Source organism: Corapipo altera, unplaced genomic scaffold (genome assembly GCF_003945725.1).
Source record: "Corapipo altera isolate COAL_440 unplaced genomic scaffold, ASM394572v1 113, whole genome shotgun sequence".
NCBI classification, from domain to species: Eukaryota; Metazoa; Chordata; class Aves; order Passeriformes; family Pipridae; genus Corapipo; species Corapipo altera.
The window spans coordinates 6,399,992-6,413,387 of NW_020884895.1; the positions used below are offsets into that span (position 1 = coordinate 6,399,992).

Sequence of the window (13,396 nt, forward strand, 5' to 3'; positions counted from 1 at the left end):
TATATTCAATGTCAAGGTTTTCACGCTGAAGGAACTGCTAATTTTCAACATACACACAACTTGCTGACAAAAGGTACTTTATCAAAGAAGGGAGTTTAGGGATCTGCTGCAGATCCTTTTTGACACAGTGGGAATACTGTCCTCCATGCAAGCTCTCAAAGGATGAAATAAACCCTGCCTTTAGTCAAGTATACAAACATCACAAAATGCTGTATTTGCTTTGCTGACAGTGCCTTTGCACAGAAATCCCCTTCTGTTATTAACAGCAGCATGGACAAACAAATATTCTCTTGGTGTTTATTTGAACTTCCTCTAAAGAAAAAGGCCCAGGCAAGTGGGAGCTACTGCAATGCCTCAGGTGCTCCAAGAAGCACGACTAAAAAGACTAAGTGCCATCCCCCAGGAGCAGCCATGCGTGCCACAGAGTAATTGCAGTGCAATTACCAAGAAAAAATGCAAGCATGGAATTCAGAAAGAAAGACACTTGAACATGCAAATGTGATTCCTTGTTTATTCCCATATTTGCACTTTGCAGAATTTAACTGAAAATACAATTAAATTAACTTGATTCAACAATCTAGAAAAGAGATTAGGTGGCACAGATATGGCTATGGGTGAAGGAACATGGTCTCATTAGAGCTTTCTCCCCATTCAGGCGGCTTCTCCCACTTGCAGTCATTAATATGAACTGGAGACAGATTCTGCTGTGAGTTGCACCAATTTAAATCCAGAGCAGCTCTTATCTGGCCTCCAATTTGCATTAATGGTCAAAGGTGGCACACTGAGATGAAGCACAATGAAGGCAGCACCATGTTTAGAAGAAGGAGTATTACCCCAGCAGAGAGGCTCAGAATTTAAAGGGACATGGTACAATGTAAAAGGACAGTTGTTTGAAACATATAAAAAAACCTTGCTAAATTTAAAAACAACATTAAAAAAAATTAAATATTTTAGTTATTTGTATTATTCTTAAATTTTTTTTAGTTGTGTAAAAGTAATTTCAATGTCCCACTGTTATTTTTGTTAACGTTTAAAATGTAGTAACCCATACACCCAAAACCGCCGTATTCCTGTAGAACAGGCCTCGATAGCATTTGACATTTTAGCAATTTTACTTGTTCAAATGCTCAGAATTGAAGAGTATTAGATCTCCCCTGGTTTGCCTTCTTACCCTGCAGAAAAAACACACAAATTTGGTTTTCAGTAGGCAAGTAGGGGCAGTAGCAACTCCATTTGTAACTGATGGAAATAATAACTGTGGCTACACTCTGTAGTCTTAGACTTTCATGTTCATACCGAAAGTCCTGCACAGCCCTGGGAGGAGAGTTATGACTTTTCTGCACCTCATGATCCAAGAATTCCTTTATAGTGATTCCTATATCACCCACACTAATGCTGAACCAGCAACCAGAAAGTGCTGAAGTATTAAAAACACAAAAGACTTCATTACTCCTTCACTTTATTAATTAAGAGTGGAAGGGTTAAAGAAAACACAGAAAAAATGTGAGATTTTCACACCTGTACAAGCCTTTCCAACTTTATACAGGCATTTTTCAATCGATCTGACTGATCCCCTTCAAAAGAGCTGCTCAAGTAATAAACCCATATGCACTTTCATGAAAGGGAATATTTCAGCAACATGAGTTGCAATTTCTGGCAATATGTCTACAGATCCAAAGCCTGAAATTTTTGCTGACACAGTAGATGGATTTCATAAAGCACTGTGCTCTTGTACAAACAAATAAAACCTCCCAAAACCATCCTCCACCTCAAAGCCCAGTGCTATCCCTGTCTCTAGTCCAAGAAGAAATTCATGGGTGTGAGATTTCATAAGGAAACCACAGGTTCAAAGTAAAAACATTCAGTATTCCCATGAACTCCTGAGGGGTCTGAGATTACTTAATGCCTGACTACTCGATCCTTTGTCAACACTTTTATTCAGGATATAAAAATTCCACATATTTTCTATGAACAACACAGGCTTCTAAAGTCAAAATGTATAAGCATGTATTAATATGTGCTCTGCTTTCACTGCTGCCATTGAAGAACAGGAATGGTTCTCCACCTAAACATACCAACACATATTTCATCCCAACTGTGGCTTACTGAAAAAATGATCCAAATAGCTCACAAAAATGAGTTTAAATTAAAACAAACAAACAAACAAACCAACAACAACAATTTAAAATTAATAGATCTTCTCTACCTGTTTTTTGTTATTCAAATAAAAATCTTCTTGTAGAAATTTAGATGTACAACAGTATTACGGAGTTGTTTGTATCTTATCTTAAAAACACAGTTATGCTGTACAGAGAAACAAGAGAAAAAAAATATTTTCTTTCCATCTTTTCACTTTGAATAAGTCAGGGCACATTCAAGTCAGCAGGAGACTTTTTTGTTGCAGTTTTTCTTGAGTTTATTTTTTTAATATGGAAGCTGAGTAGCTAATACTGCTGAGTAGCTAATACCACTCTAACAAGTTCTGAAAAAGTAAAGGTTACTTTGGTTTAGGGAATTCAAATAAAAATCTTTTCTCGCTTAAAATCTAATTTTCAAGCCCTGCAAAATACTCAGGTCATTAATAGAAGTCCAAGCATCTCCACAAACTTTGGTGAAGAACAGAAGTATCACTTCTTTAAAAAATACATTGTCGAAGTTTTATATAACTTTCACACGTTTATATTACCAAATATACATTATGACACAAATCTGAAACTGTTACATATCCATCTCTAGAGAGGAACAAAAAGTTAAGCATCCTAATTATCACAAGTTTCTTAGCAGATTTCATGTGTACCTACTATATCTCAACAGAATAAACATACATATGTTACTCTGACAGTTAATTTTACATACTGGTAGACACTTGCAAGTATTTTTTTCCTGCATGCAAATGCAGGTGTTTCAGTGAAAATTTCTTTCCAGTGTACAATAAAATGTCTAATTTTGATCCTAATAATCATAGTATTTTACTAATCTCAGTTCTGCAAGAGAATGAGACTCAACAAACTGAATTTAAGGCAGCCAGAGTTCAAGAATAAGTACAGGGGAAAAAACAGGGTTTCTCTGTCTCCACTGTGGTAGTGAAACCATGACTTGGTTTAGGCACCATAAAGAAATTTAACAACATAAGTGCTGTAGGTACATCTTTATCTTTGATTTTAAAAATGCAAACAGTTCAGATATACAAAAGCTTTGGCGAAATGAAAGCACTGGTTTTTATGGCAGAATGTGAAAAGCAGCTCAGTGTTTTCTGGAGAGAGCTATTGCTGTCCCTGGGGTTTAGTGGGGAGCTACAGCACCAAGGTTATGGCTCACAAGTCCATAGTGTGATGCTAAATCACGTTTACACAGCCATATACTGTGCTGCTACAGCTCAGCCACAACACCCAGGTAGGTGAGGCTGTATTACACAGTGCAGCAGACACAGAGCAACTCAGGTTTTTAGTGTGCAAAGGATTTTAAGAGGATTTTAAGAGCCTGGATACAGAAAGGTGCAGAAAGACATTCTCATACAACCCAGTACAGTAAACCCACCTGCTAAATCTGCCATTACTTACTCAGCATGTCTTAGCATTCCCTATGCACATGATTACCACTTCAGAAACACTGGACAGGGACAAAATCTAGATTACCTGAATCTAGATTAACTGAAGACCCAGACCAAAGATTTAATAAAAGAGCAACTAAAAAAAAAAAGCCACATTTCCAGACCAGCTCTCAAATCAAAACTGCACTCCCAAATGATGTTTCCCCTCACCTGACATGACTTCAGACTTGTTCAGTTCTTGTACCAGTAACAATCTCACAGAAGAGAAGCCTTGGAAGGACAGATGCAATTGGCTCACGCTGCAAATGCTTGCTCATGTAGCAGTCCAAGATGTCAAGCAGCTCTGCACCTAAATCCTGAACACTAAATCCTTTCAGGGCTACAGGTACAGCAGGTTCAAAGGCAACTATCTAAAACGTGCTTGAAATGCTTCTGCAGAAGCCAACAACAGATGTTAAAAGAAAGGGCCTGGAAACCAGAATATACCTTAACACTGCACGTTGAGTTTTTTCTAAGTATTCAGTTTCCACCAAAGAAAAAGAACAAAGAAATAACCCTAAGAAACAAGTATTGTTTTTCTTCCAGTAATCGCTACATAAATCAACTGACATTTAAAAAATTATAAATGTAAACATTATATTTATTTTCCTTGACCTACTCAAGCAAAAACCCCAGGCTCAAAATGCAGCAGCATGTGGCTCAATGTGAACCCGAGATCCTGAGGCCAAGAACCTTATTTAATGCCATTGGAATAAAGAGTTAAGCACACACAAATATTATCTTTTCTCACCTCAACTCAGACATGTTCATGTGAATTTAGGTAATTTTATAACTGGGGCTGCATTGTTTGCTCATTTTTCCAGTGACTATAAACACGATTCAATCAACTTCCTCTGAGCATTGGTAGAGTCAATCCCAGGATATTTAAAGGATTGATATCTGCCCAGTACTTCTTTAATTCACAAACTGTCTGAGCTCTAAAAAGAAAACACACCCCATTTTCAAGATAACACACAGGACAGCTATTCCAAACAGGGCTGTTTCCCTTGGCAGGAGCAGCATGTGGAGAAGGGAAGCTCCCAGATTTCTGATTTCTCCAAGGCAGCAGTTTGGATTACGATTTCAAAATACTGTGGCCACCTTTGTAAGAATGGATATTACATATTTATAAATTTTACAAATATATACCAGAAATAGGTAAGTGTGTGCACATGTATACATATAAAATATATTAAAAATATCATATACAATTCCAAAAGTTGGGAAAACCAAGATGCTGCATCATCAGGCTTCAGTGTATTGGACCGTACTTATCCAGGACCTATTTGTGAGACTCCCAAGATTTGTTTGGAGAGAGGTTTCTCCTGAGAAGCAGCACTTTTACCTGCCTATCACCATCACTAAAGTTCAGCACCACACAGGTGCTGAAGCTTGAAATGAATGTTTTCTCCCAGGGTAATGGACTTAAATATTATTTAGTCAGAAACAGATTCTTTCCTCCACATATGTGATGGAAATAATCTGCAAGTACTTTCATTTAGAACCACTCATGATGTAAAATTATTTCCAACTATGGCTTCACTCTAGCATGGTATCAAAATTTATATTAAAGCTGACTGAAATATTTGCAAGCTGTAATACCTTTCCAGTACCAAATCTTATCAAATCAAACCCACTGCAAAAGAGACTGTGCACTGATGATTCACATAAGTAGCAAGCCATGGAAAGGTATTGTTGATGTCTTACAGCCAGAGGTGTATGAAATACTTGCAGCAGATGAAAAAGGATACCCTGCATGCAAACAGCTTCATCTTTCCTTATTACAAAGTCACAAAGACGCTCTTCATATGTTACAGATTTTTCCCTCTGACAAATATGTCCCTTTTCCAGCAAAAACGTGAGTCCTTTTACAGAAAGCCTGGGCACAGTGAGTTTAAGCTTGTATAACAACATGCCTAAATTATTTACTATACAGACATTTAACTGAATATCCAAGTATCTAATAGGGGAAAAAAAAACCAAACACAACCCAGATTTCAATCATCCCAGTTACCAGTGTAAATCTTTCACATGTTCAATAATATTGCCTTATTAGTTAATGAAGGTAGCCTCAAAAATAAGCCTCTAAATCTGTTTTTCATACAGTGTTTTTCATACTTAATGCACCCACAACAAGAAATCACATATTTTTGTCATTCAGAAAGTTTTAACAAAGTTGCCTTTAGCCACCACAATGAAAAAGGTTTATAGAAATCCTGTGCTCTGATGTGTGCAGAGGACAGCAGTCTCTCCTGGAGGACACCAGAGGACAGAAATTTATACAGCTGGATCAGGCCCAAATGGGTTTATTTGCTTTTACTCTTAATAAATTCGTACAGTCATAGACCACAGAATCATTAAGGTTGGAAAAGAACTCCAAGATCAACAAGTCCAACCATTACCCCAGCAGCACCATATTCACTGCTAAACCACGTCCCCAAGTGCCACATCCCCAGCACTTGTGAACACTTCCAGGGATGGTGATTCCACCACTTCCCTGGACAGCCTGTTCCAGTGCCTGACAAACCCTTCAGTGAAGAAATTTTTCCTAATATCCAATCCAAACCTCTCCTGGTGCAGCTTGAGGCCATTTCCCCTCGTCCTGTCCCTTGTTACCTGGGAGAAGAGACCCAACCCCACCCCCCTACAGCCACCTTTCAGGTGGTTATGGAGAGCAATAAGGTCCCCCCCTTTCTGGAAATTATCTGGAAAATGCCCAAAACAGCCAGGGAAGGTGGGTTGTGCTGTAGTAGTGCTGTGCAGGAAACAGCCGTGAGCAAAGGCTACTGTGGTGATGTCCTTAAAACACATCTATTTAGAACAGATAGAAATGGTGGAAAACGGGATTCTGTAAAGGACTTCCATTGACTTGGCTGGAAAATGATGAGTTTGAGCTGCTTTTGGTTTTGGGTGGGTTTTTTTGTTTGTTTGAGAGAGGTTTTTTGTTTGTTTTTAGTATTATTATTGTTAGGTTTGTTGAGGTTTTTGGAGGGAGAGTTGGTAGCTTCCTCAGGCAGCCCCTCATAGCCACAGGGTGCTCCTCAGGGCTGGCAGTCTTGTTCACATTCAAATATCCCAAATTGAGACATTACCATGTTTCCTTTTCTTCCTCTGGCCAGAAATATTGTTTAGCCAGTTGTTTTGGATTTGGGAGATGATCTCATTGAAGACACAGTCATTACCATTTATTCTCCCTGGTTTCTAGGAAAAGGTGGAGGCTTTGCATTTTTATTTTATTTTAAATTAATTTTGTTAGCAACTGACTCCTTGCTGTCAGCTGGTGCCTGAGGAAGAATGAGATTTGTAAGAAGAGCAGCAAGACATGTTCAAGCATGTGACAGGCAAAGCACACTGACAGGGGCTGGGAGATACAAGGCTTTTATGAACGCCAGAATTATGTTCCAGCAGAGAACTTCAACTTTTATATCTTCTAGCAATTTCTCAAAAGGAGTAATACTTATATAAATGAAACAGTTGCCCACACAAAAATTAAAGCAGTAATTTCCAGCACATTTTACTTCGACTATAAAGGTACACACAAGGTAGCAAAAAGTTTTGTACATGTATTTCTCAGGGAAATAAACTCAGCCTGAAAGCAGCTTTCTGACTCCTGAAGACATCTGCTGTTCATGGAGAGCAAACATCGGGCTTTAAAAGCTTTGGGAATAAGCTATACATTATGTCCCTGGAAGTCAGCACAGTGTTAGACAAGTGATCCTGTTGGGTTTCCTGGGGGAGTATACAAAGACAACAACAACAAAAAAAAAGAAAAAAAATCCAGTAACCAGGAGCCCTGGAATTTGACAGAGACAGCACAGCTTCCTCCCACCAGTGACGTTGATGGATGTTTTCTGTACCAAAACTGACAGTGACAAAAGAGGCTTTAATGTGAAGGAGCCTTTCCAGTCCCCCTTCATGTTATCTGGGAAGACTGGCACTGACTGACAGGCAAGTCAAAAATTACAAATGACTGACATTCCTAAAACAAATACAGAGGTGGGGTGTCCTCAAAGAGGAATCACTACTGCTGCTGGTAGGAATTATTTTAATGCTTGTGGCAGTGACCAGTTTTGCTGCAGCAGCTCAGGGGACAACTGGTTATTTGCCCAGTCTTCTCCACAGTTGGCACCAGCCCTGCCCTCACTTCTCAGCCCAAGATGACCAAAAATAGTGATGCTGGGATCCCTGAGGTAGTGAACAGCCTTTCTTGATCTAGGATGTTGTTTGCAACATACCAGTGTTATGAGGAAAAAAAAACAACAAAACCCAAAAAAAGTTGGGGAAAAGATAAAGCTTGATGTGAAACCAGAGGCAGAACAGAAAAAGCAAGAAATTGTAGAGACTTCATTATAATTTTCATGCCCTTTTTCCATTCCTGCCTGGTGAACACACACTTGTCACCTTCAGTGCCTTTTCTCCACTTTCTCAGTAGCATTTGGCTTTACCTGTGAAAAACCCATCAGCAAGAGATGAGGAAAAATTCTTTGATCCTTTTTGCATTCCTCTCAATTCCAAGTGATGGTCCAACACTGAGGAATTATCTACAGGACCCTAACCCCTAATGTTGCACAGACAGGGGGTCAGTTGTCCATCCCACAGCCAACCTGCCAGCAGGAACTCAGGTTCTCCTGAGTTCCTTTCGAGTTTCACTTCAATCTAGAGGCAGATGCCATTTACTGCACAGTCAGCACCACGTGGCAAAGATGCTTGAATTTCTTGGGAAAAGGGCCACAGCAAGGGTGTGTATTTTGAACAACATTAACACCTGCTGCAGACACAAGCGAGATTTATACTTGCTAAAAATCTAGTCCATCAAGGAATAGAATAAATTTAATATTCAATTAAGGAAACAAGAGCTTAATTTTAGTACAGATGAGGAGCATGATGTAAAACAGAGTATCCTACCATCTATCATGGTTAGGATGATTTTAATGGATCTTTAGAAACGCTTATGGAACCTATGAATTTCTGGGCACTACTTCGGGATCAGTAATAAAAAGAATTCATTCTCTAGTTACCTCCTAAAGCAACTTAGCATACCATGTATGATGAAGAATTATAGTCTACTTGAGAAAAGATACTTAACTCCTTAAAATGCAGCAATAAAAGATGCCTGATCGGAGATGAAATTTGAAAGCTTTGAGTTTGATGGGCTTTGAGAATACCCCTATGCAAAGTATTATATTTTTATTCTTTTTTTCTTTTCAAAATAATTGTTTTTCCAGAAAAAGACTGTCTAGTATGAGCATATAAGCAGAAAATATTCAGTATTTCTTTTCAGTAATGACAAATTTCTTTAACCATTTCTTGCAGTGCAGAAATTAGAGAAAAAAACAGTATAAATCACATACCTAGAACTGCACCCTAAGAAATTAAGTATGTCCAGAGTTAGATGGCAGGATGACTGCTCAGAAAGAGATCTTTTTGGAGTCAACACACATCCCCTGCAGTCACTTGTATCCACATACCCTCTCCTTGCAGAGGAACCATCATCCTTCCTCCTCTGCTGCTTTAATCTCTCTTCATATTTACTGTGCTCTGAAGAATATTAATAAATATTCCATGTCGTATCCATAAAGCAAATAAAAATGATTAACTAACAGTCAGCACAAATGCCTCTAAAGCAGCATGCACTCCTCTTTCATGCAGGATCATCAAGTTCAATACCGTGATAAAGGTTAAGTTTATTAAGCATTAAAGAGAACTGAGTTCTCATCACTCAACCCCTCTTCCCCCCTACTCTTCCTCCTTTTTTTTTTTGAGAAAGTGCAATAAAAGGAGGTGCACAGCTAAATGATGACCTTTAGAAGTACTGTCTGTTCCCTTTGGGAGGAAATGTGCTGTATTTGATTGTTAGCTTTTATAAGATTAATTAGCCTGGCATGCTAATTGATATTTTTTGGTAGATGAGAACAATCAAATAATTGGTTTCCCTTTAAAGGAATTCTGTAATAAATGCAATTCACAGATGAGTAACTGCACTGCTCTATTATAGCAATATACTTCTTTTATGTTTAAAAATGTATTTAAAAAAAAAAAAGCATCCATTTGGGTAAGTCATCTGAAAGCATTATGTGACACAGCTTTTTCAGACAGCAAGTCCTTCATGGATTTAAATCACCAAAACACACACATAATAAAGGTCTGCTATTTAACGAGATGACAGATGTCATCACAGAAAGCCTTGGCATTAGTGAGCTATAGCACATCTCAGATCCTCATTATTGCCTGAGCACCGCTGCTGCTCTAACACAACTTCCACACAAACACAAAAGCACCAAGTTTGTAAAAAGTCAGCAAAGTTAAAACTGCTTGTGCTGCTCAGCTTTTACTTGTACCAGTATCTCTGAATGCAGGCATAACAATCTTTCACAAGGTTGACCTTCAGAAATCACACATTAGTATGCAAGTTCATACCACACAGTAAACACTAATGAAGACATTTAGATAATGTAGTCAGAGCTCTGGCACATGACAGAGTTGTCACAGATTAATGTATTACTCACATGAACTGAGCCACAGTAACTCTCCAGTCACCTGGTCTGAGCTCATGAAATGTCAGGTAACCAAGTAAGGTGAGTTAGTGAAGTCCTCGTTAACTTCAGGTTAAGCCAAGTCAAATAACTCTCCATTTGTGCAAACATGGCCAGTCACTGTGTCCTGTGAAGCCCCAGGAACTGAACGGCTCTGGTTGTGCCATCGCGTGTATAACCCGACAGGGACACTGCTGTCACCTCAGGAATTGCTCCACAAGTGCTCTAAAGTAAATAAGAGCTGAATCACAGTCACTACCTCCTTCCTACAGTACCAGAAGTGTCTTGCAAAGACAATGGACAGTCCTTTGAGAGACTCCACCAAGACTTCTTTGCCTTGTATCTAACTTACAGTGACACTCCAGCTCTCACCACGCCGGTCACAATGCCATCACAATATTGGACCTCCAATTTTAACTCTTCATGGTAACACTTCAGCCTACCCAAAACACCCCAGAACAGGCTCATAACTGAATACAAATTAGGTGTGAGAAGAATGATGCACTGCTGCAGCTGGATGATAAAGTTTCTAAAACCCCAGCAGACGGTATTTTTTTCAGCAAATTAGCAATTCTGGTAACGACCCCAGGAGGCTCAGCCCACATGCACAGAGGCATGAAGGTGCTGAACTGGGACTGGGGAATTGAAACAAAAGTGAAAAACCTGCCTACCTCAGTCAATCTGGCCTAAATGGAAGCAGTTTATTGCACACTAATTGGAAGAAGGACCAACCAACCATTCTGATGCCCCAGTCCTGACAGAAGGAGACGAGAGAAGCATGTAAAGTACGAAGATTTTACTGTACATTAGGCAACATTTGGTCTTGTTGGTAGTAGGAAATACAAATCCAGTTTGATGGGCTTTGTCAGACACCACATGTCTCCTAGGAATTCTGCTGGAAAAGGTCACACTAATTAGTGGCTGGACTCTGTTGGGGTTCCTCTAATAGACCCAGTGGCAGAGGTTTGGGAAGGACAGCGTTGGAATCTGTGAGTCTAGAGTTCCCATTTTGGTGGTACACAATGAAGGAGGTAGTAAGAGAATCCGAGTTCAGAGCCTGAACTAATTAATTTGTTGTTTTTGGAAGCCAGAAACAGAAAATAACTTTTTATTAAATAACAGTGCCCTTCCTATCTAGTGAGTGTTTGATTCAACGGTCAAGAGTCTCTTAAAACAATCCCCCCCCCCAAACACTTCCTTTAACAGTACAATGAATAGAGAAGTATTTGTACAGCACACAAGAGCATCAACAGACGAGCCATACTCCACAAATTATTCCTTTAGCCACACTTTATGGAAATCAGTGGGAAAAGGACAAGGGGAAAAGGCAACCTGAGTTCAAGTCCAAACGATCCAAGTGCCCAGACCAGAATCCTGGCTGGAGAGCAAAATGACCATGCACAGTTTGAGCCCTTTTTACCTTTTCTTTCAGGAGACAGCTCCAAGACCACAGTTGCTCTGTCTTTCCTGCCTAAGCCTATAGAGCAGCTGGGAGAGACACTTCTTTTTTGGTGAAATTCTTTTCTAAGCAGGTTTTTGACTGCTGGGATCTCACCTCCTTGCCTTTGGGAAGCTAAATCTAGACAGTTTTGTTGATAGGGAATGGTAGAAAGCAAGCAACGTGACAGGAGGAGGAGGACATTTCCCAAAAGAGAAGCATGCTTGCATCAGGTACAAAGAAGAATGTATATTGATGACTTTTACACTAGACTTAAACTGACATTATTTCACATCCATTTTCATAACTGCAAATGAGGAGTAAGATTAATTTTACAGCAGCAGATTTTCCCCATGACTTCAACAGAACCAGATTAATGTTTCAGTTGTGCTTAATCTAAATTTTTGTCTTCTAAACTGTAGGCAAATGGTTTCTAATCACTATTTCTGTACCATCTGATGTTAAAGGTTCATCAACTTTGTTTCCCACCAATATGATTAAACTCTTATTCAGGCAAGAAAACACTGTTAGTAAGGAAATCAATTTCTTTTAAAACTCTCTCATGGACTACCATTTAATAGCTTCTTCAACCAAAACAGGAATAATTCACTGGTTTTGGAGTTATTTTCTAGCTATATGCTGAGCTGTGAGATCATGATGTTTCCCCCCTCTAGGTCTTTCTGTCCCAGACTACCAACCTATAAGACATAAATTCGAATTTCCCCCTATACAACTCTTGAAAAACAAAGAACTGTTAGGATCAAAAACTGCCAAATGTTGCAATTTTAACTTATTTAATGAAGGACAGAATGAACTTCTACATTATAAAATGAAACGCCAATTAATACCAAGAATAAAACACCCCATGCTATTATCAAAAAGTCATGAAACATCTGGGGTTAACAATAATCTGACTGAAGAGTACTATATAGAACAGAAATAAAATGCCTTATTGCTGTTAATCATTTTTCCATCTTTACACTGATACTATGCTCACATATTAATTAGAGGCATTAGATAAGCAAATTGTACCACCACACCCTGGAAAGCTGGCACACCAACAGCTGGAAGAGAAAAAAACCCAAACATTAAATGGGTGAGACCCTTTCCCTGCCAGGTCTGCCAGCAGCGTGGTTTTACAACATAATACTGTCAGTCCTTTACCTTCAGCTGTACTTGTGAAATATATCCCCCTATAAGCAGTTCATGCATCCCAACTCAAGCTAACAGGTGAAAGACTTTTTCAGGTGAGGCAGGGGGAATTCAGGACTTCCTGACATGGCTCCCAGACAAATCAGTAAATAACCCGCCAGCAGCATAACAAGAGTGAGCTCTGCCATTTGGATTTAATTTGTTTGGTGCAAAGGTACAATAAACATACTGGAGGACAAAATTAGTCTGTTACATTAATATCTACTTAATCTACAGCAAAGGCACAATTTAATGAGACAACAAAGCTCAAGCACCAGGACAGGTACTGAGGCACTACTATTGCATAAGATGTGCTAGAGAAACCCCATTTTGAAGGAAAACAAACAAACAAACAAACCCACAAAAACCAAACCAAACAAACAAACAAACAAAACCCCACCACACAAAACAAACAAAAAACCCCCCACAAAACACCAAACCACCACAAGATTTCAACCCCAGCCATCAGCCCTGATTCTGGGGCCTTTCCCTAAAACGCCAAGCCTGGTTTGTGAAGCAGCAGAGGGGATGAGCTCCACCCTCTCTTACCAGGACCCTGCTGCCTCCTGAACAGCCACCCCCGTGGGGCAGAGCTGCTCCACTGCAGCTGGTTTCTCAGCTGGCCCTGATTTTAGGTATCTGGCT

The 13,396-nt window shown here is 39.3% G+C and overlaps 1 protein-coding gene across 9 annotated transcripts in view; it reads right to left on the minus strand.

Moving 5' to 3' along the window:
• Positions 1–13,396, minus strand: part of NAALADL2 (N-acetylated alpha-linked acidic dipeptidase like 2) — a 473,876-nt gene that overhangs the window by 269,334 nt on the left and 191,146 nt on the right. The gene's annotated exons all lie outside the window — the stretch shown is intronic.